The sequence below is a fragment of the Zalophus californianus genome, chromosome 2 (assembly GCF_009762305.2).
Source record: "Zalophus californianus isolate mZalCal1 chromosome 2, mZalCal1.pri.v2, whole genome shotgun sequence".
In the NCBI taxonomy this organism is placed as follows: domain Eukaryota; kingdom Metazoa; phylum Chordata; class Mammalia; order Carnivora; family Otariidae; genus Zalophus; species Zalophus californianus.
In genome coordinates this window covers 66,525,191-66,546,663 of record NC_045596.1, presented here as the reverse complement: position 1 = coordinate 66,546,663, position 21,473 = coordinate 66,525,191, and the positions used below count along the sequence as shown (strand labels likewise).

The window sequence follows — 21,473 nt, the reverse complement described above, 5'->3', positions numbered from 1 at the left end:
TCCTAAGGCGGGTTGATAAAGGAGGTGCTACTGTGGGAGCCCCGCAAGGCTGCGGTTGGAGTAGAAGGCCACAGGGCGCGTGCGGTAAAAATGGCATCGCTCCACGCTGCTGCCCCAGGTCACTGACGTGGTGCCACTGGTAGGCTGAGGTAGGGGGCGGGGGGCATAGCTATTAAAATGTGATGAGTACAGTTTTATCACAGACTCCGACGAGACACGGGGAAGAGAGCAGGCTGGCGCTGGGAGGGCGGCCTTGGAGTCCGCTGCGCCCCGCCAGGGTCAGAAGTTGGCCCGGTGTTTGTTCTTCCCGAGGAAAGAAAACCGCGGGAGAGCGCTGAGTGGCGGAGAACTACATTCAGCCAGTGGGCATGAAAATGACTTTTAGAGGCTATGTGCAAAAACCCTAGGTGTGTGGACAGAAGGGAGCCAGCCAGAAGGTTACAACAGGTCAAGAATAAATAACCACCAGGCGGAGGATCCCAGATTCTGTCCTTCCTTTTGTTGGGTGAGGAGCGCCAGGCACACGCGTCCACAAAGGCTTTGGAAAGAAGCGGTTCGGCAGTCCCCACGCGGCTCCAGTCCCGGGTAACTATTAGGGGCCCCGAGGGGTGCCCGCAGCTGGAGTCTTGGGGGGGTGCCGGGGGGCTCAGCTCTCAGGGCCTCGCGGCGGGGACCCCAGAATAAGTCGGGGGCGGGCCGCGGTGCGGCGGGCGGGGGCGGGCGAGCGAGCAGATCCCACCCCTTCCTGAAGGAAGCGCCCTCCTCGCCGCCGCTGCCGCCGCCGCCGCCGCTGCCGCAGGTCACGGCCCCGCGAGGCGACCGCGGCCCAGCCGCACCGGAGCAGGTAGGCGCGGCGTCCGCGGCGCCCCCTCCTCCGCCCGGGCCGCCGGGCAGCCAGGGGGCGTCGGGCCCGGCTCCGCGCCCAGACCGGAGGCGGAGACCTGAGGCGGCGGGCGCTGCAGCGGGACTCGGGGCGGCGGGGCCCTCCCGGCTGTGGGGCGGGGGGGCATGCTCCGCGCTGCCCCAGCCCCGGATCGCCCCGGGCGCGAATCCACCCGCCCGAGCCCCCGCGAGCGAGGCGCGGGGGTCCGGCAGCGCCCAGTGGTCCCCACCGGCTCTCCCCCGCGCGTGAGCGCCGAGCCGCCGCGCCTCGGTCCCCGCCGCCGCCGCCGCCGCCGCCGCAGTGCTGTCCGCCGAGCCCCTGCGCCGCCCGCCGGCTGCGGCTCCGTCCGGCCCTTTGACAGGTGTCCCCACCCGCCGCCCCATCCGGATACCCCGGCCTTCTGTTGTCGGGTGGACTCTGGTCGGAAGCGACCCCAAATTTGGCCTCCCGGTCTCTCTGCCACTCGCTGTTCACTTTACCGTTAGCCAAGTCAGGCTGGCTCGGGAAAGGAGGGATCCGGGAAGGAGGCACCAACTTGCCTGGCCCTGTGCATCGCCCTCCACTCTAAATGAACAGTCTTGCTTTTCTCTCCTAGGGGCACGCTGAGAAAGACGTGGGGTTTTCTGTTTCTCCGCGGAGGCAGTGGTGGGGGGCGGGGGGGGGCGGCGGTTACCGAGGCCGTTTGGTCATCCATTGCAATAAAAAAGTGATTAGCTTTGGATTATGGAGAAAGACCTCGTTTAGTGGTTTTCTCCTCCTTTAATGAATCAAATCGAGAATGAGTGTTTTTCCCATTTTAAATTCATGTTCCTTTTCTCTCTACTCATCCCTCTTGTCCGTTCACCCCTACCTCCAGAGCACTTTATTATATCCCAAACACTTCGCTGATTTTGTCAGGTTTATTCCGGTCAGACTGTCACAGCTGAGCCAGGATTTTGACTGCAAATGTGAGAACATAGCCAGTTGGGGTGGAAGCCTTTCCTTGAGTGAACCCATTCTGACTTACTACTTGCGAGGTCTTGTTTGGGAACCAAATATACTAATGGTATGTTAAAAAAAAAAAGGGGTATTGGATCCATTACAGTAACGAGCCAGGCGGTAATATTAATAAGTTTCTGCTTCTTCATTTCTCTGCTTGAATCAAAGGCAAGTTTTTTATAATGCAGGACTGTAACACCATCCTGGGCTGCAGTTCGTCAAAAAGATAGGCGAATGTGAATATATAAACTCCGTGATAGCAGTTAATAAGTTGACCTACTTAAAGTTTTCGAGAAAAAATTGTTAGGCTCATATATGTGATATTTGCAGATCAAAGAATTTTAGTCTCAGCTCTCATGCATTAAATCCCAAACTTTTTTTTCTATGTGTCCTAGAGATACCATGTTTCTAAGATTAGCTATAGCTGTCATCTCTTAACTAGAAATGTGAGTTTAATCTTCAAAGCATAGCATAGGAATTTTAATGGTGTGTCCTTCATTTATACATTATTTGGTAAATGTTTTGCGAGCTCCCCAAGTTGGAAGCTCAAAAACTGGACGTGGTAAATAAAAGGATAAAGAAATTTTGCTAACAATGATAACTACTTGGTAGATGTTATGACATTGAACAAACATATTAAAGGATTTGGAAAGTGCATGTTTATTAAGTCTGCCATTAGCAGAAGGCAATCTGTTTGGATTATTTAAATTGATGTTAAAGTGCCTTTATAGCAATTGCTTAATTCATGTATTTCTCATCAAATGCCTTTTACAGATTGCTTTGTGGAGGAAATAGTTTGCTCTATGGAATAATTTTTTGTATGAACACAATAATGCCTAATGTTTAGGCTTTGTTCTAGAATTACCACAATCATGCGTACAATGACCTTGCAGGGGTTTCTGTGCTTACTTTACCTGCTGTGTGATCATCATCAGGGACAGCACTTTGTTTTACACTCTTGTCTGTGGCCCTGCTTTGTTTCCCCAGTGACCTAAGCACACCTCTGCAGTACAATGGCTAGATTAGCAGGGCAGCCTGCAGCCATGAAAGAGGAAAAGCTAGCTGGCCCCTGCGATTTTAGCCATTTGCTTTCACTATAATCTGGCCACTAGGGATCATTTCAAGTAACCAATTAAGCAAGACAGACACTGACAGGATAATGTATTACCTCTCAGTTTTCCCCTCCACCAGAAGAATATGCAGCCCTCAGAATCCACACTACAGTGCTAATTAGGTTCTGTGAGGCTCAAATAAGATTTGTGCTAAAGTTCTCAAAAATGTGATACAAACACCAAGTGTTACTGAATCTGGGTCTAATTCATGACAAGGCTAGGAACACAGTCGGGTGGGTAATAAATGTTTTCCTTATCCTAAGGTTAACAACAGAAATGCATCCCTACTTATTTTAACTGCAGACTTTTCTTCCTGGATCTGATGGTGACTTGTGTCCTGATGGTTTTTCATAGATTGTTCTAAGTACTTTCAAACTAGCTTATAAGTTCATAGAACTTTAACAAGTTGTTGTTATCACCAAATATCACTTCCTGGCATGGTTGGATTTTGAAAGATGGCTTGTGGCAATGGAAGGTCTTAATGCAAAGAGATTTTAGACAAGCCAGTTGGAATGATAGTTTGAGATAATAATGGAATCTTTGGGCACTGGCCTTCAAATATCAACCTCACTGCAGTTTAAGTCAAGCCAGCTCTGCTGAGTTGGGTTTGGAACTCTTTTACCAAGTAAGAAATTAGTATTTTTCTTTTAGTATCTGTAAATGGCCTTTCTCTATATTAGTGCTGTCCATTAAAACTTTCTATAGTTCCATAATTTGTCCAAGGTGCTAGCCACAAGCCACATGTGGCTTTTGAGCACTTGAAATATGCCTGCTACAACTGAGAGATTCAATTTTAATTTTTATGTAATTTAAATTAATTTAAATAGCCACATGGGACTAGGGGCTATCATGCTGGACAGTGTGGCTCTAAATTGTCTTTACCTGTTTCCTGTAGAGATAACATTTGATGGCAATTCTTTTTTTATTTTAAGATTTCATTTATTTATTTATTTATTTATTTATTTATTTATTTATTTATTTATTTGTAGAGCATGAGTTGGGGGGTGGGGCGCAGTGGGAGAAGGAGAGAGAGAATCCCAAGCAGACTCTGCACTAAGCACAGAGCCCGACTTGGGGCTTGATCTCACAACCCTGAGATCATGACCTGAGCCAAAATCAAGAGTTGGATGCTTAAGTGACTGAGCCACCCAGGTGCCCCTGATGGCAATTATTCTTTAGAAGAAAGTGGAAATAGGCATTGATAGAACCAGGAATTCAGATTTCACTCTGTCATCCTGTTGTTACAAAAAACCACTAGCATTTACTCTAAAGCTGAAGTTCCATTCCACTCTAAAAATAAAGTTTCCCTTTTTAATTTATATATATTTGCTAGCCACAAAAATAAACATTGCCCAGAGTTGTTTAGATGCTTGGCCCCATGAGTCTGTTCTTGAACTTCCTTGAATTTGGCTCTCTTGCACATTATAGAATCATTTACTCTTAAACTCAGCTTCTGCACTTTTAAATTTTTCAGGGGGAGGGATATTTGAAGAGAGGTAGAAGGTGGGGGTGATGCACAATCATTCCCCCTTCCAATCCCCATTCCTCTCTAACAGTTACAGAAACTGCCTCAAGGAGTGGCTGAAGCCACTTGGGGATGCTTGCATAAATTTAAGAAATGTTCCATATAATCCTTTTTTTTTTTTTGAGATTTACACAATAACATGGTAAAGCCTCTAAGAGGAGATACATATACTTGTTTAACTTTTTTATTATGTTTCCAAAAATTTTTCATACAACCCTTACAGTGTTTTTCAAACCATGTGTCCTGAGTCATGGAATTGATTTAAAAGGTTAGGGTCAGCGTTTTTTTGTTTGTTTGTTTGTTTAATGAAATGGAATATATAGTAGAATAGGAATTCTCACTATGCATCCCTCTTAGTGGGGGCTGCTAGTGATTGATGAAATTTTTGGTTCTCCCATGTATGGCAAGTACAAGGCCACAGGGAGGGTGGTGATTAAAAGCACTACATTAACAGGACCCTTGGGTTCACATCCTGACTTGCACTGCCCAGTCCATAGATAGTGAGGACTTTATAATCAGGGTCATTATTTGTAGTATTATTATATAAGTGTATATGTGTCTCTTAGATCATGATATAAAATACTGCCTCTGAGACGGCTTGGGACCCACTTTGGGGAAACACTGATCTAAGACCTGTGTAATCACAAATAATAACCAGCAAATCATTGAGTACTTCCCAAGGGCTCCCCACTGAATGCTTTACATGGATTATTTTGTTTCTCTCGACAGTCCTGTGAGCCTTGCCACAATCCCACAGTACCTCCATCCCAGGAAGTCAGAGTGGTAGGATCTGAGCTCCAGGCAGTCTGGTGCCAGATCCCACGAGTTCAGCCACCTCACCTTCCACATTGCAGTGTGACAGTGATACACAGAAGGACCTCTGCAGACCTGTGAGGCTCATTGTATAGCCTTGCACAAGTGTAGAAACGAGCAGACCACAGCTGTTTTCTGTGTAAGATGAATCCTGGTGGGTTGAGAGGGGAGTCACTGCATTATATTTAGGCTAGGAGAGACCTCGCAGCTGCCAGCCTCTGGCCTCTGAAAGTGAACGCCCTGGGTCAGGAAGCCTGGGGACCAAAGAAACCCAAATGACCCTGAGACTGACTACAAATTGTACAGGCTTCCTTCCCTCCTAACCACTTGCTAACTTCTGCATACTGCTTTGTAGCAAATCATCACAAATGGTCTAAATAGATAAGGTCCATCCCATAAATCTCCCACTTTTTACTACATTCTAAATTGTCTTTCACAATCACTCTTTGCCTGTAAGTGCTTCATGATATGTATGTATTTTTGTATGTAATTGACATATAACATTGTATTGGTTCCAGATGTACAACATAATAATTAGATATTTGCATATATTGCAAAAGGACTAAGTCAGTCCAGTTAACATCCCTCACATTTGGTTCCAGATTTTTTTCTTGTGATGAGAACTTTTGAGATCCACTCTCTTAGCAACCTTCAAATACACAATACAGTATTATTAACTATAGTCACCATGCTACATTATATCCCCAAGACTTTTTCATAACTGGAAGTTTGTACCTTTTGATTTAATTTTTAATATAATAAATGGAAAACAATGTTGTTTTAAGAATTTTATGTACAGGGGCTCCTGGATGGCTTAGTAGGTTAAGTGTCTGGCTTCAGCTCAGGTCATGATCCCAGGACCCTGGGATCAAGTCCCGCATCAGGCTCCCTGCTCAGCCGAGAGTCTGCTTCTCCCTCTCCCTCTGTCTGCCGCTCCCCCTGCTTGTGCTCTCTCTCTGTGTCAAATAAATAAATAAAATCCTTTAAAAAAAAAAAAAGAATTTTATGTACAAGGAGGGTCTTAAAATTGAGGCTGGAAATCTTTTTTTCCCCCCCAGTGCAATATAGAAAGTAAAACCAAATTCATTTTGGAAGTAGATTTCAGTTTTCCCTAAAGGTCAAACTAAATATGAGTGATCACACGTCCATAGACTTCGTCAGGTAGAATAGAAGAGGCAACAGCTTGTCATCATCGTTACTTTTCTTCTTTAAAAACTACAGTATGTCCTTGAGACATTCAGATTTCGTTCAAGGCTGCAGAGGCCTCCACCTCTGGAGACAGTGATACAGACTCTACCTGTGGAGTACAAAGGAGTCCGGTGAAGTGTCTTTGAAAAAGCATTGAAAGTCGTGTAATACTTTTAGGCAAGTGTAGACAAAGCTTAAGAAGCAACTGTGATTAACTATGACAGTAGAGGAAATTAGCCTGTAGTTTAAATGGTGTTATTTAACTCTGCAGTAATTATAATGAATTATAATAGTTTTCAACTGAATGTAAACATAAATGTCTCCAAAAATAGCATAGCCTTACTGTTCATCAAACATTTCATTTATTAACAAAGTAGACTTTTTCCTGTTTTTTTTACACTTATAATGACTTAGCTGCCAAAGAAATATTTTAAATGGTAATAATTGGAAGTTTTAAAGCATAAATTAAAACTCTATATAGCCGAGGGGCACCTGGATGGCTCAGTTGGTAGAGCATGTAATGGTTCATCTGGGGGTTGTGAGTTCAAGCCCCATGTTGGGGGTAGAGATTACCTTAAAAAAAGGGGGGTGCTTCTGGGTGGCTCAGTTGGTTAAGCGTCCGGCTCTTGGTCTCAGCTCAGGTCTTGATCTCAGGGTCATGAGTTCAAGCCCTGTGTTGGGCTCCACACCGGGTATGGAGCCCAGTTTAAAAACAAAAAAAACAGAGGCACCTGGGTGGCTCAGTCGGTTAAGCGTCTGCCTTTGGCTCAGGTCATGATCCTCGGGGTCTTGAGATGGAGCCCCACGTTAGGCTTCCTGCTCAGTGGGGAGTCTGCTTCTCCCTCTCCTTCTGCTCCTCCCCCACCCCCACTCATGCTCTTTCTCTCTCTCAAATAAATAAATACAGTCTTTAAAAACAAAAAACAAAAGCAAAAGACAAACAAAAACAAAAAAAAAGAAAAAAACTGTACATAGCCAAAATGGACATTATAGTATTTAAACTGGTCTGATTAATAAAACAAGTCTTTCAAATTATCTTTCATTCTATTGATTCATGAGTGAAAGGTGTTAAAATTAAGAAATATTGATACCATTATAAAGCATTTATAGAAATATTTTTTACTGCACTTGGAGTGTGTATAAATTAGAATTAGAATTCTGTAATGTAATTGTCCTGGTATTTCTAGTGGAAATATATCTCCTGGAATTCCTAAATTCTACTTTTCACTAAAACTTGAAGGGTATTTACATAGAAACACTAGTAACTAAAATATACCTACATGCAGTGGCAGGAATATTAACTTATGGGTGACAGTTTTTCTTTCTTGTGGTATTATGTTCCCACATGCCCTAGACTTATGTCATTTTGAAAAATTTTCCAGTCTTGTCAGTGACAGCACAGTGTTCACAAGAACAATATTTGTCACCCTGTAATTTTAACAGCTAATAGAATTGTTCCTGAATAAGCTGATTCTTTTTTCTGTGACATTTGATTGGTGTTTTTCCATTTTAATTTGAGCTTATATGTGACATAAAAATTGATGTATATGAAAAGGGGTGGGTTGCCATTTGTATACCAAAATTTTGATTTTCTATGTATGCATGTAAAAATAAAGACAAAGTTTTTCCATTAACTGATTTGGGGAAAGGATACCGTTGTGATCAAATAGTGGCACATGGTGATCTTTTAAGATCAGGCCATTGAACAAAGTGAGTGTTTACTTACAGGGCCATAAATTTGGCAGTTCAGCAATGGTGTTCTTTATTAGCTATTGGACAATATTTGTGCCATCCTTAGCATGGTCACTCGCCCAGAGTAACTTTTTTTTCTTCACTGTTACTTCCTCCTTATTCATTACACGGGTTTTAACTCATTTCATCACATGGGAAATGAAAGAGGATTGTTCTGGATGATAACTGCTGAGCGTTTCTAAGAGCTAGAAAAAGCCTTAGGAAGTTAGATAATTTATTTCTTAGAGTCTTGGCATGACCACAGTCATCACAGAAAGATGATGTGTAGACTCCATTCTACTTTTAGCCTATGAATATTTTACACCAGCTCTTGACATACTGTCTATCCAGGCTGACTTCACAGGACTCTGATGTTGACCCTAGGCTCACTTCAGTTTCAAGTATCTCCTGGTTTGCTTGCTTGTGGCACATTTACCTTGTCTTTCCAATTAAATCATTGTTTCTTTGCATGTAGAAATTATATTATGTAAATTTTTTTGTATCCCACGGGGTTGTCTGGGGAGGAAGGTTGGCAAACTATTTTGTAAATAAAGTCTTATTGGAACACAGCCCTGTCCATTGGTTGCATATTCCCTGTGACTGCTTCTACACTACCACCACAGGGTCAAGTAGTTCAAACAGCCCATCTGGCCCATGACACTGAAAATCTCTACTATCCGGTTCTGTATAGGGAAAGTTTATCAACCCCTGTTCATGTGATACTCTTCTTATGGCATCCTTGAAGAAAATGTGGGGAAAAATGGCCTATTACAAATTATATATAGTGAATTGCTCCCTGTAAGAGCAGATTTCAACATCTGAATGACTAAATGAGTGACTAATATCTTCTCTCTTCCTATTGCACTATCCATTGGCTGTGAAAGAAGGTGTCATCAGCATAGGCTTAGGTATCTTACAGACCTGGCTCACTAGCTGTGTAACCTTGAATAAGTCACTTAATCCTTTTCCAGCTGTTATAGGTACTGTGGTACCTATTGTTGGGAGGCAATTCTCCGTGCATCCCATGCAGTTTGACCGGTCTTTACAAAGAGAGGCACTGGCTGCACTTTTGTCCTGGGTTGTCTTTTCAAGCATGTTTGTGTAGTATACAGTCTTGGATGATAGAGGTAGTGTTGTCCTCAGAAGCAAGGGTCAGGCATGCTTCCATCTAGTATAACAGATGTGAGTTGCCCCAGGTCGGAGCCCCTCTCCAGGAATGCTCCTGTGTGTGCAGTTGTCACGTGGCCCTCTTTGTGACACCCTCCAGGCATTGGAGCTGGAGGACTGCTATAAGAAAATGCAAATACTCTGGCTACTGCTATTGCCGAGAGTAATAAAGTTCTTTTCCCTGTCCCAGGAGCCCTGGGTCTTCTGCCAGCATCCATGAAACTGTGGCAGGATGACTTGTGCAAATAGCATAAAATCCCAGACTTTTCCAGTTCTCAGACACCTATTCTGTGGGGTTTTTATGAAACTTGAATAAGGTAATGAATAGAAGACATTTAACACAGTGCCTGGCAGACAGTAAGTGCCCAGTAAATGTTAGCTATTAATTATTATCTAGCTGGCTATTAACTCTGATGTGTGAAGGGGAGTCCCAGTTTTGTGTGTCCAACTTATATCTTAAGATAGTGGTTTTTCAAATTGTAGGTCACCAGGGCTATGAAAACAGTGAAGTAGATTAATTTTTCTAATGAAACAGAAATTACAATATAATGGAATAATAAAGAAAATATCCAAGTGCAGAATTTATAGTAAGGATAAATATTGATTTGTAAAACATTTCATTTCAATTATATACATATGTATATGTATATTTGATTGTGATATAAAGTATTTTTTTTAAGATTTTATTTATTTATTTGACAGAGAGAGACACAGCAAGAGAGGGAACACAAGCGGGGGGAGTGGGAGAGGGAGAAGCCGGCTTCCCACTGAGCAGGGAGCCCGATGCGATGTGGGGCTCAATCCCAGGACCCCGGGACCACGACCTGAGCTGAAGGCAGACACTTACCTGAGTCACCCAGGTGCCCCTGGATTGTGAAATAAAGTATTTTTGTTTACTGTCAGTCACGGTCAAAAAAGTTGGAAAGCCACTCCTGCCCTAATACATATATGGAACTATTCAGAAGAACTGTTGTTGATGAGAGCATAGAATTCCTGTCTTCATTCTTATTCTGGAAAAGGGGTATAAAGGGCCACTCTCACTCATCAAGGTGTGGCTGCTGAGAAGGAATGACCGGAAGTTCAGTTTGTTTTTACAAATCTTTTGCCCATGATTAGCAGAAAATGAATATAGCCACAGGTTATTTTCAGAAGAAAGGGCTTTGTTGTTGTTCGCATTTGCCAGTAGAACTTTCTACGGTAATGGAAATGTTCTGTTTCCGCAAGGTGCAATACAGTAGCCAGTCTCTATTGAGCACTTGAATGTGCAACTGAGGAACTGAATTTTTAATTAAAATTTTAAAAATTTGGATTAATTTAAATTTCAATAGCCACGTGGGGGCTCTTGGACAGCGCCATTTTATTTAGATTGAACACAAAGTTGTGCTTTCCTCCAGTACAATTAACTGTGTGGTTTGGCTTCGGGTACTGCCCCAAGGTGCAGCTCCCTTCCACTGGGTGGTTCAAACAACCACTGACCCTTGCCCATGGCCGGCCTGGGCGGACACTGGGGTGAAGACATGCTGGAGGAGCGGCTACCTTGGACAGCTCCACAGGCCAGGAGAAAATGTCAGGTTGCTGGGAGTAGAGATTCTCAACCCTGGCTGTGCAGTAGAGTCCTCTGAAGAGCTGTAAAAATCCAGGCTGCACTTCAGACCAAAGCAGACATTTTTAAAATGTTCCCGGGGTGCTTTTTCATTTTGCCAGCTGGGCAGCATCACCGGCTGGCAAGACAGGCTTGACCATAGTCGGATGGGCAGGAGAATGGGCACATGAAAGACAGTGGACCCCTCTCTTATCTTAAACATAAAGACTCCAACTTATCTTTGGTGTTGAGAGCTGAGCTGTTTCCTACCTGGTTGCCCTTGCAGCAGAAGTCCCCTTGCTCAGTGAGCCAAAGTGCAAATTTGTGTATGACAAAATTGAGCTTCAAAGAAGGAAAAATACAGGCTCTTACTGACCTGATTCACGTGTGCAGTACTTTTCCATTTATATATCCAGCAAACGTTTATAGACGCCCTCCTGTGTGTTTGAGATAAGCCATGCTTGCTCAGTCTAGTAGGGGAGACCGACATATAAATCGTTATCATACAGTAGAGTAAGCATAATATGAAGAGAAAAACCACTGGGTGCCTTGAGAGCACCCACGAGGGGGTAGCTATCCTGGATAGAAGAGGGGAGACGTCAGGGGGTTTCCAAAAGACACTAACATGCAAGTTGAGTCTTGTAGGATCAGAAGGAGTAGTCATATGAAGAAGGGGAAAATGAACAAAAGAACAGATACAGCCTGGGAGGAGGCCCTGGCGTACATTTTCTGTCCCTCCAAGACTGAACCCCATAAGAGGGCTCCTTCCTGAGGGAGACCCTCACTGCAGTTGTAGCAAACCTCCTGGGATATCCTTATCCTAACTGGGCTTTATCATTTATTCATTCATTCATTTATACATTCATTCAACAAGTGTGATTTATTGGGGCGCCTGGGTGGCTCAGTCGTTAAGCGTCTGCCTTCAGCTCAGGTCGTGATCTCAGGGTCCTGCGATCAAGGTCCACATCAGGCTCCCTGCTCAGCAGGAAGCCTGCTTTTCCCTCTGCCACTCCCCTTGCTTGTGTTTCCTCTCTTGCTGTGTCTCTGTCAAATAAATAAAATCTTAGAAAAAAACAAGTGTGATTTATTGAGGTGTTACTATATGCAGATATCATCTAGATGCCGGTGATAGAGCAGTGAACAAAACAGACAGCATTCCTGCCCTCAGGGAGCTTTATATTCTATTGGAGGAGACCAACTAGAAACAGATAAATAAGGAAACAGTATAGTGTGTGGCAAATGTGTTATGGAGGAAAAGAAATCGTGGTAAAGAATTTGGAGAAGGTGCTCTGAGAACTAGAAGTCTCATAGCATGCTATCTCTCTGCAAACTTAATAGCATTTCTCACCACCTTTCTGAAACTGGACCTGGGTCCTGCAGTCATTCTCTTTCCTTTGTTCAAGCCTGGCCATCCACCGATGTCCATAACCCTGTGACCTCCTACCTCTTCTACCATCTAACTGTGTCAACAAGACCTCTTGCACCCACCTCCCTTATCCCCATATATTGTGTCTTGTGTTTTCATGCCTTCTTAATGTTTTCACTTCTGGTCCTCTGTTGATTCCCCCCATTCTTTTCCTCTGCACCCCAGGGAATCCATGGTTCATAAAGCCCTTGACCTTTTGGCTGACCGCTCTCTTGCTCTTCTGTATGGGACACTGCATTGAAAGGCGTGTGTCATCACCCACTTTAAGGCCAAATGTGGTAAATCACCTTGCACCCTTTCTCAGCACTGCTCTCTATCCAGCTCCCGTCACTTCATTCATTTCTTGAGGAGCTGAGGACCTGACTCCACATCTCCTCTATCTCCCCAACTCTCGTCATAACCCTTGGCAATGGCACCATCCTGGATCATCTGACCATAAATCTGGCCTCAAAATCCACTGGACCTTTTTAATAAGTTCACCTCCAACTAAACCGTAGCTGTTTGCTCCCACCCCTCCACCCAAATTCTTGTCCAGTTGGTACTTTTTCACCTCAGAAATTTTAACCTTTAGTGTACCATTCTCTAGCATCACTATATATCCTTCCAGCTGCCCCATTCCCTACTCCCTCCACCTCTTTGACTTCATTGAGGTGTCCAGTCCCTTGACTTCCTTCAACTGCCCCAACTCTTCCTTATATAGGCAAATACAGTCGTGTCCATCTTCATGTCCTCTCCTCAGAGGATGTGGTATCCATTTTTCCCCATATTTAAGGCCAGCCTATTACCTGAACCCCGAATGCCATCTCCTCTTGCTTCTTTCAGGACCTTTGCTCTGTTAATATTCCTCTCTCCTCTGTGGTACTCTATCTCTGCCCTTTACCGGCCCCTCCCATTAGCCAAGCACTCGCAGGTTACTTCCATAAAAATAACTTTCTTACGTTAAGTAAATTAAGATAGGTCACTCCCAAGAACACTATACAGTAATCTGGAATATTGATGTGAGATATACTGATGTGAGATTTCATGTGAGATATATCTCACATGGAAAGATGATCACAAAAATAAGTTCAAAGGCATTAAGACAGATTTATTAACTGATTTTCTTTTTAAAATTTATTTCTCTATATTTTAATTTTTGTAGTAGAATACACATAATATAAAATTATCATCTTAACCAATTTTAAGTATACAGTCAGTGGTGTTACGTTTATTCACAGTGTTGTGCACCCAATCTCCAAAACTTTTTATCTTGCAAAACTGAAACTGTACCATTAAACAACTTCCCCTTTCCCCCTCCTTCCCCAGTCCCTGCAACCACCATTCTGCCTTCTCTGTGAATTTGACTAGTCTAGGTACCTCATGTAAGTGGGATCCTGCAGTATTTGTCTTTTTATGATTGGCTTATTTCACTTAGCATAATGTCCTGAAGGTTTCACCATGTTGTAGGATGTGGTGGAATTTCCTTCCTTTCTTAAGGTTGAGTATTATTACCTTGTATGTATATACCCCATTTTTAAATGATTCCATTCTTGAAGTTATTATTAGTATAAACACACACACACGTAGAAAAGATTGTATATCAAAATGTTAACAGTGGTTCACTCTCAATTGTGGAATTCTGATTACTTTTCATCTTTTTCCTGATCTGTACCTTCTAAAGTATTTACAGTGAGCACACTTCCCTGCAGTAAAAGCCAGAGGAGACCGGCCTTCAGTGGCTCTTCATCAGCTACAGTGGAGTCACGCCCATGATTGGCACCTGCCCTCCCCCCATCCCCCAGCTCATCTGTCATCACTCTGCTCTGAGCATCACAAAGCCCTGCTTCCTGTATACACAGTGGTTGGATGCCTTGGAGCCCCTAGGCCTCCACATCCCTGCAGACTCAGCCCACGGTCATTTCCTCCTTGCTTGCCCACCCTCTGCCCTCAGTGCCAGGTCAGTTCCTCCCTGAGGAGCTCCCTGATTCCCCATACCAGTCTCTGGTGCTGCACTTCTTTCCTGATTAACTATGAGCTGCTTGGGGGCAGGGACTCTGCCTTTCTCTGTGTATTCTCAGCAGTTAGCACAGAGCCTGGCAAACAAGCTGAGCAGCGTGGGGAGCCTCTGGTCACTCAGAGGGGCTGGATCACAGGATGCTGAGAAATGAGGTTGGAAAAGTAGATGGAAGACTTGCCCTGAGGCCCTTTTTCCACTACCCACTGCTGCCCCTTGCATGAACAATGTAAAGATTTAAAAATACTTTACATTTTACTAAAAATAAATTTGATTTTCTAAAAGATTTTATGTATTTATTGGAGAGAGAGAGATAGCAAGAGACAGCAGGGAGGAGAGAGAGAAGCAGACTCCCCGCTGAGCAGGGAACCCGATTTGGGGCTCGATCCCAGGACCCTGGGATCATGACCTGAGCCAAAGGCAGATGCTTAACCAACTGAGCCACCCAGGCGCCCCTACATTTGATTTTTAAAATCACTGAAAGACACTACATTTTTATCTTAATAACACTGGTGAACTCTAGCCCGTGTCCTTGGTCACACTGACAGTGCCCGGTCTCCTATGGTGTTGGGCTCATAATGCATGTTTGGTAAATCCCTGTTAATCTCCTTGATAACCCTACTAGCTCCCTATGACCAAACCTCTCTTCCTTCAATTCAGCTGTTTTGACAAGCTGGAACAGGAGTTATTTAGAGGCATGGGAGGCCTTTATTATCACCCCCCACACGTCATAGGATAGTGACTAGCAGCCTACGCTACGTGTATGATTGATCCTGATCAAGACCCTTTGGAGAAATAAAGAAGTAAAAAGATGTACTACTGGCATGGCTTTGAGCACCCTGGTGAGTAGAAACAGCTAATGAATGCTTGCTTGCTGCCCTTGATCCTGCCAGCTACACTGGACTGGCGGCTAACATCATAACGTGAGTAATAGTTGTTCACACGGAGGAGCCATCATGGGCCACACACAGTTGGTAAAACCCATTTCAGGGGCACCTGGGTGGCTCAGTCGTTAAACATCTGCCTTCCGCTCAGGTCATCATCCCAGGGTCCTGGGATCGAGCCTGGCATCCGGCCCGCTGCTCCACGGGAAGCCTGCTTCTCCCTCTCCCACTCCCCTTACTTGTGTTCCCTCTCTCGCTGTGTCTCTCTCTGTCAAATAAATAAATAAAATCTTTAAACACACACACACACACACACACACACACACACACACACACACACACATTTCATAGGCTGGTACAGTTAGGTAGTTTTGGATGGTTCCCTTCCATTTAATGGAGGATTCTAGGTCTCCTTTAGGGGACGTGAAAGGGGCAGAAGGGAAAATGAAAAGTAGTTTTAATTACCGGGGAACTTAATCAGTTGGTGCCATCTTCAGCTTCTCCACCCACAGGGATTTATATTGGTTTTTCTTAAGGAAAGTGGCCCAGTGTGAGTGATTCACCCAAAGCACCTGAAATAATTTTAGCAAAAATTATTAGCAGTAGGACACTTAGTGTTTGAAATGATACATTTTTCAACTGTTGAACCAATGTTTTGTTCCTTGGCCTGTTTGCATCAGAATCACAGTGGCTTCCTTTAACGTTTCCTTCTTACCAAGACCAGGTTCTGCTGAAAGCTTGGCCAGACTGGATAGCCCTGTTGTCTTGTTTCCTTTTATTTTTGCTCAGTGGGCCACCAAAAGGAAGTTAGCGCATTATGCAGAATAAGCATTAGACTTGGAGATGTTAATTGTCTTCAAGTCCGAACCTCCCTCTCTACTGGCTGAATGCTTGGATGAGTTACTTAATTTATGGAAGCTTCGAGTTTCTGTTGTTCATTAGTAAAATGTGGATTTAGTATTTGTCTGCCTTGCTGACTAGACTGCAAGCTTCTGCACAGTAGGGGTTGTGGCTCAGCCATCCTTAGAAGCTCAGTACATGGGATGAGGCCTGGCAGGCAGGAATTCTGCAAATATTTGTCGAGCAAATCAGATTCCTCTTACTTACTCACCTCATAGGTTGTTTCGAAGAGCAGGTGGGATGCGCAGCAGTAGAGTGTAGTGTTGAGAGCAAAGCCTCTGGAGTCAGCCCCCTGGGTCCCGGTCCTGGCCCCAGCATTCCCAGCATTCCCAGCATTCCCAGCATTCCCAGCATTCCCAGCAGTGTGACGTCAGGCAGCTTACTATCCTGTGTGCGTCTGTGAAAGCACGTGCGGGGGCCTTCCTCCTAGGGTTGTTGAGTACTAGCTGGGCCTGGCAGTCAGAGGGTCAGGACTCTACACATACCAGCTCTTGGTATGACGTGTGAAAAGCTCTTCAAATTGCTGCTCAGGTGAAGGTGACATTTTTTTCAGTGAGGTCTTGCCAAGTATTGGATGCTCTGAAATACTCTCAGTAGGGTGTCTTTCCCTATCGTATCGAGTGGTGATTCCACTCTGTTTCATGTTCTCTAAAGCCCAGGTAGGGTGCCTTTCATGTGGGCCCTTTAATCAAGACACTCATGCTCACCCTGATATAAAATATAAGGTTCAGAGAAGGCCCAACCTTGGACTGCCCAGGCCTAGACCTGCTGCCTGCCCTTTTCCCACTGTTTGCTGTACAGAAATAACTCTGGTCAAGTCCCAGGCATTACAGATTTGTAAGATCATGTTAAATAATAATGATTTCATATGTGACAACACTTAGTAGTCCCCACGCTGATTTCCCTGCTTCCTGCCTCTTGGCCACTTGAGTCTCTCATGCGCAGTGCTGTCTGCTCATCTTCCCAGCATCTCACTTTCATAAGGTCTCCCCAACCCAGGAACCCCCCCTGAGAAAGTATCTTATTTATGGGACCAAACCCAAGTACTAGCAACATTCAAGGCCATGCATAATTGGAACCTATTCTGTCTATTGCTTTATCTACTTATTTTATCTATTCTTCCAGTTCCTCTCTAATGTAGACTTTTTCTGCCCACTCACCTGAACACAGTCTTGGCTTCTTACTCTCATTTTCCTGGTTCTCACACCAAAATGCCCTGCCAGGTCTGTGCTATTTATTTACATTTGCCCACTGCTTTAGTAAGGGCCCACCTGCTTTGTCAGTCCTACCTCTTGTTGAACACTGATCAGCTTCGCCCTGTATGTTTGCATTTCCTTATGTTTAATTTAGAGCTTTGTTAGGTGCTATTTAAAAATGCTCACTGCATACTCATTGTTCACTTGATGATATTATAAGCTTACCAGTTAGGCATTGAGGAAAACTGTACTTGTTTTATACGTATAGGTAAAAAAAAAATCAATAAAAATGAACATTTTCCTCTTGGCAGCTGTAATTCCACGCCACTGCACATAAATAAAGCCCTAGAGCCCAGACCAAATGTGGTAAAACAAAGTAATATTGTTGAGCAGGCAGGGCTGCTATTGCTATGATGGGACTCATCAGTCACTGCTTCTTGACTGTTAGAATACAGGAGGCATCATGGTTAGAGTATAGAATTAAGAGCCGGAACCCTGAAATCATTTAAGTACATAGTGGGAATTCAGTAAATATTGTGAACCTATTAGCCTGTGGCTTATTTTTGGCTCCCTCGCTGATGGAGACTGATTTATACATGTCAGTTCACTTCTCTGTACTCATTTAGTACGTCTTCTACAATACCAAGATTTCATCCAACTTGAGATGTAATGAAATAAAAGTGTATTGTTAGAGTACAAACATATTACGTGTATCATGAGCATCAACATCTCCGTTTCCTTTCTCCCTCCCTCTTTTCTTTTTCTTCCCGTTCTTGTGGATGACATCTGAAACGCAGAGAGAGCTTTGGGCTAGGAGCTGTGCGGATGTGTAGAGGAGTAAACGGTACCCTCTCTCTCGCTAAGAAATCGCAGCCTAGCATGGGAGACACACGTGTGAACAACTGTGTTCTAACTAGAATATGAGATTGAATTAAATAAAAGTAAATGGTCATGGGGTGCCTGGGTGGCTTGGTCGGTTAAGGGTTCGACTCTTGATTTCAGCCTAGGTCATGACCTTAGGATCCTGGGATATAGCCCCGCCTAGCCTTCACACTCCACGGGGAGTTAGGCTGGAGGATTCTCTCCCTAGCCCTCTGCCCCTAACCTCCCCTAAAATAAATAAATAAATCTTAAAAAAAAAAAAAAAAAGGTAAATGGTTACGTAAGCAAACCAGGGAAAAGAAAGAGAAAGAAAGGGAAGCTTGAAAAGTATATAATTTACAATAAATCATACTAAGTTTCTAGTATGTGCCAAGCTCTGTGCTAGGTAATAATTATGTGACTGTATCCTCAGAGCAAGGATAGGAGGTAGGTAGGTGTATTAGTCTACTTTTCAAAAATAAACTGGAACACACGGCGGAAGAGGCAGAGCTGGGATTGAATTCTAAACCGCTCTTTTACTATACCAACCTGTTTTTATGCCACTATAAAAGTTTAATCAGTAAATTAAAAGGTTTCAAGGGGGTACTTTTAAATAGCCACAAAGCTTTGCAGGGGCTCACATTCCCCTAGCAGAAATTAGCCAGGGTAAAAAGGAATAAAATGCAAAGAAATAACAGGCAGAAAAAAACAACTTTTTTAAAGAAAATATCCTTCAGTTTTGAAGCCTCTAAAGTAATGAATGCTAATCTCTTCTTTATTAATAGCCAAAAGAACAGGCAGAGACATTGAATGACTTATTTTGCGAATCTCCAAATAAAACTAACTGCCTTCAGGATTATTAAGTAGGTTTTAAAAAGGGACTTAAACACAAATTCTTACATGTAGTTGTGTTTCAACCACAATGTGTTTCATTCCAGATGAACTATAGAAACACTGTCAAATTCCAAATTAATCCCCTTGAGTTTTTTTTTGTTTTGTTTTTAATTGAACTCTGGATATCTCTAAATTAATGTGGCAAGAGTGGCTTTCTTCACAGTACTCTAATTAACCCTCCAGGGACATTTATTTAAGTTTTTGTGTGTCTCAGAGTTTTGCGGGGATTTTTTCATGTGCATCTCTTATTATAGATAGTCTTAGATATTTTATGGTTTTTTAATGGTATTATAAATCTATTGTTTCCATTTTTTCTGTGTAATTAAAAGCTGTTTGAATTTTCATCTTTTATCCAACCCTTTATGTGAACATTCATTAATTCCAATAATATTTTAATTAATTCTCTGGTCCTATTATTGCAGAAAATAATTCTATTTCTCTATCTCTTACAACTAGGACCCCTTACTTCTCTTTCTTGTCTTACTGAATTGGTAAAAACTGCCAAAACCGTGTTAATAATCATGGTAACAGTGGTCATTCCTGCTAGTTTTGCTTAACACCAGAGAATGACACTGGCTGATGATTTGTGAGAGATACTCATAGAATCCTTTAAAAAAATTATTTATTTATTTATTTGAGAGAGAGAGCAGAGCAAGAGAGAGAACACGAGTGGTGGGGAGGGGCTGAAGGAGAGGGAAAAGTAGACTTTCGATCCCAGGACCCGGGAATCATGACCGGAACCCGAAGGCAGACGCTTAACCAATTGAGCCCTCCGGGCGCCCCTCATAGAATCCTTCTATTCCTAATTTGCCTGGATATTTTGTAAGGGATGGGCACTGAGTTTTGTCAGATGTCTTTTCAATATCCTATTGATAATATTGATTTATTAACATATTGCATTACTCGATAATAATAATTATATATATCCTGGGATAAACTCTCCTAGGTCATGGTTTATTTTTCTCTTAGTATACTGCTGACTTTATGTGATATTGTCCATCTGGGTCTTTTTACTGCTGTTATCCCTCAGGGTTATTCATACATATAAGCATGCATATTATATACATGTGCATTTGGGGGTCACATTGTATGTACACTTTTTTTTTCAAAGATTTTATTTTATTTGAGAGAGCGAGAATGAGAGAGAGAGAGCACATGAGAGGGGGGAGGGTCAGAGGGAGAAGTAGACTCCCTGCTGAGCAGGGAGCCCGATGTGGGACTCGATTCCGGGACCCCAGGATCATGACCTGAGCCGAAGGCAGTCGCGTAACCAACTGAGCCACCCAGGCGCCCAGTACGTACACTTTTTGTATTCTGAATTTTCTATTTATGTACTCTAAACATTTTCCTATGGCATTAGAAATTCTTCAAAACATATTTTTAATGGCTGTACAATATATTATAGATATATTATAGCTTATTTTACCCTTCCTCTATTCCTCCGGCTATTTAACCCTTCCTCCTGATTTCATTGCTTTAAGTTCTTCCTAATTTTTGCTGTTGCAAATAATGCAGAGATGAACATCTCTACATATAAACCTTCACTCCTATCAATGGTTGTTTCCATAGTGTATTAGTTTCTAAGCACTACACCAATCTTAGTGCCTTAAAACAGCAGAAATTTATTCTCTCACTGTTCGAGGCCAAAAGCCCAAAACCAGGTGTCAGCGAGGCCATGCTCCCTTTGAAGGCTCTAGGAAGAGAATCTTCCCTTGCCTCTTCCGGTTTCTGGTGGCTGCTGGAGCTCCCTGGACTGTGGAGCAGCACTCCAGTGTCTTCCTCTGTCTTCACATGGCCTTCTTTCCTGTGTGTGTCTCTGTGTCCTCACCTTTCCTTATAAGAACACTAGTCATTGGACTTAGGGCCCACCTAAATCCATGATGGCATCTTCTCATGGTACTTCATTACATCTACCAAGGTCCTATTTCCAGATAAGGTCGAGGGTTAGGACTTGGACATGTCTTGAAGGGGACACAGTTAACTCAGTATACTTTCCGTGAGTAGAAATACAAAGTGAAAGGATAGGAGCTTTCTTAAGCCTCTTCATACTTAGGACCATATTGTTTTCCAGAATGTGTTAAGAGGGCCTGGCTCATTTATCATCCGTGGTATAGAGAGTACCCATTTATCTACATCTTCACCTGCATTAAGCATTACCATTTATATATATATATATATAAATGGTAATATATTATATATATATATATATTTGCCTCTCGGATAGGGTAAAAAAGGAAACTCATTATTTTTAAATTTCATTCCATCAATTGTTGGGAAAGTTGACAACATTTTTATGTACTTATGGACATTTGTAAATCTATAAAATCTTTGTTCAAGCCT

At 43.0% G+C, this 21,473-nt stretch overlaps 1 protein-coding gene across 6 annotated transcripts in view; it reads left to right on the top strand.

The window, feature by feature from the left end:
• The first annotated feature begins 216 nt into the window (after positions 1-216).
• TMEM150C (transmembrane protein 150C) overlaps positions 217-21,473 on the top strand; it is a 67,065-nt gene continuing 45,808 nt past the window's right edge. For 3 of the 6 annotated variants that reach the window (XM_027599857.2, XM_027599855.2, XM_027599858.2), the window contains exon 1: positions 746-844. The gene's annotated coding sequence lies outside the window, so the exon portion shown is untranslated. Of the gene's footprint in view, positions 586-726; positions 845-21,473 lie in introns of those variants that run through there. The other 3 variants (XM_027599861.2, XM_027599856.2, XM_027599859.2) reach the window with 2 other exon arrangements.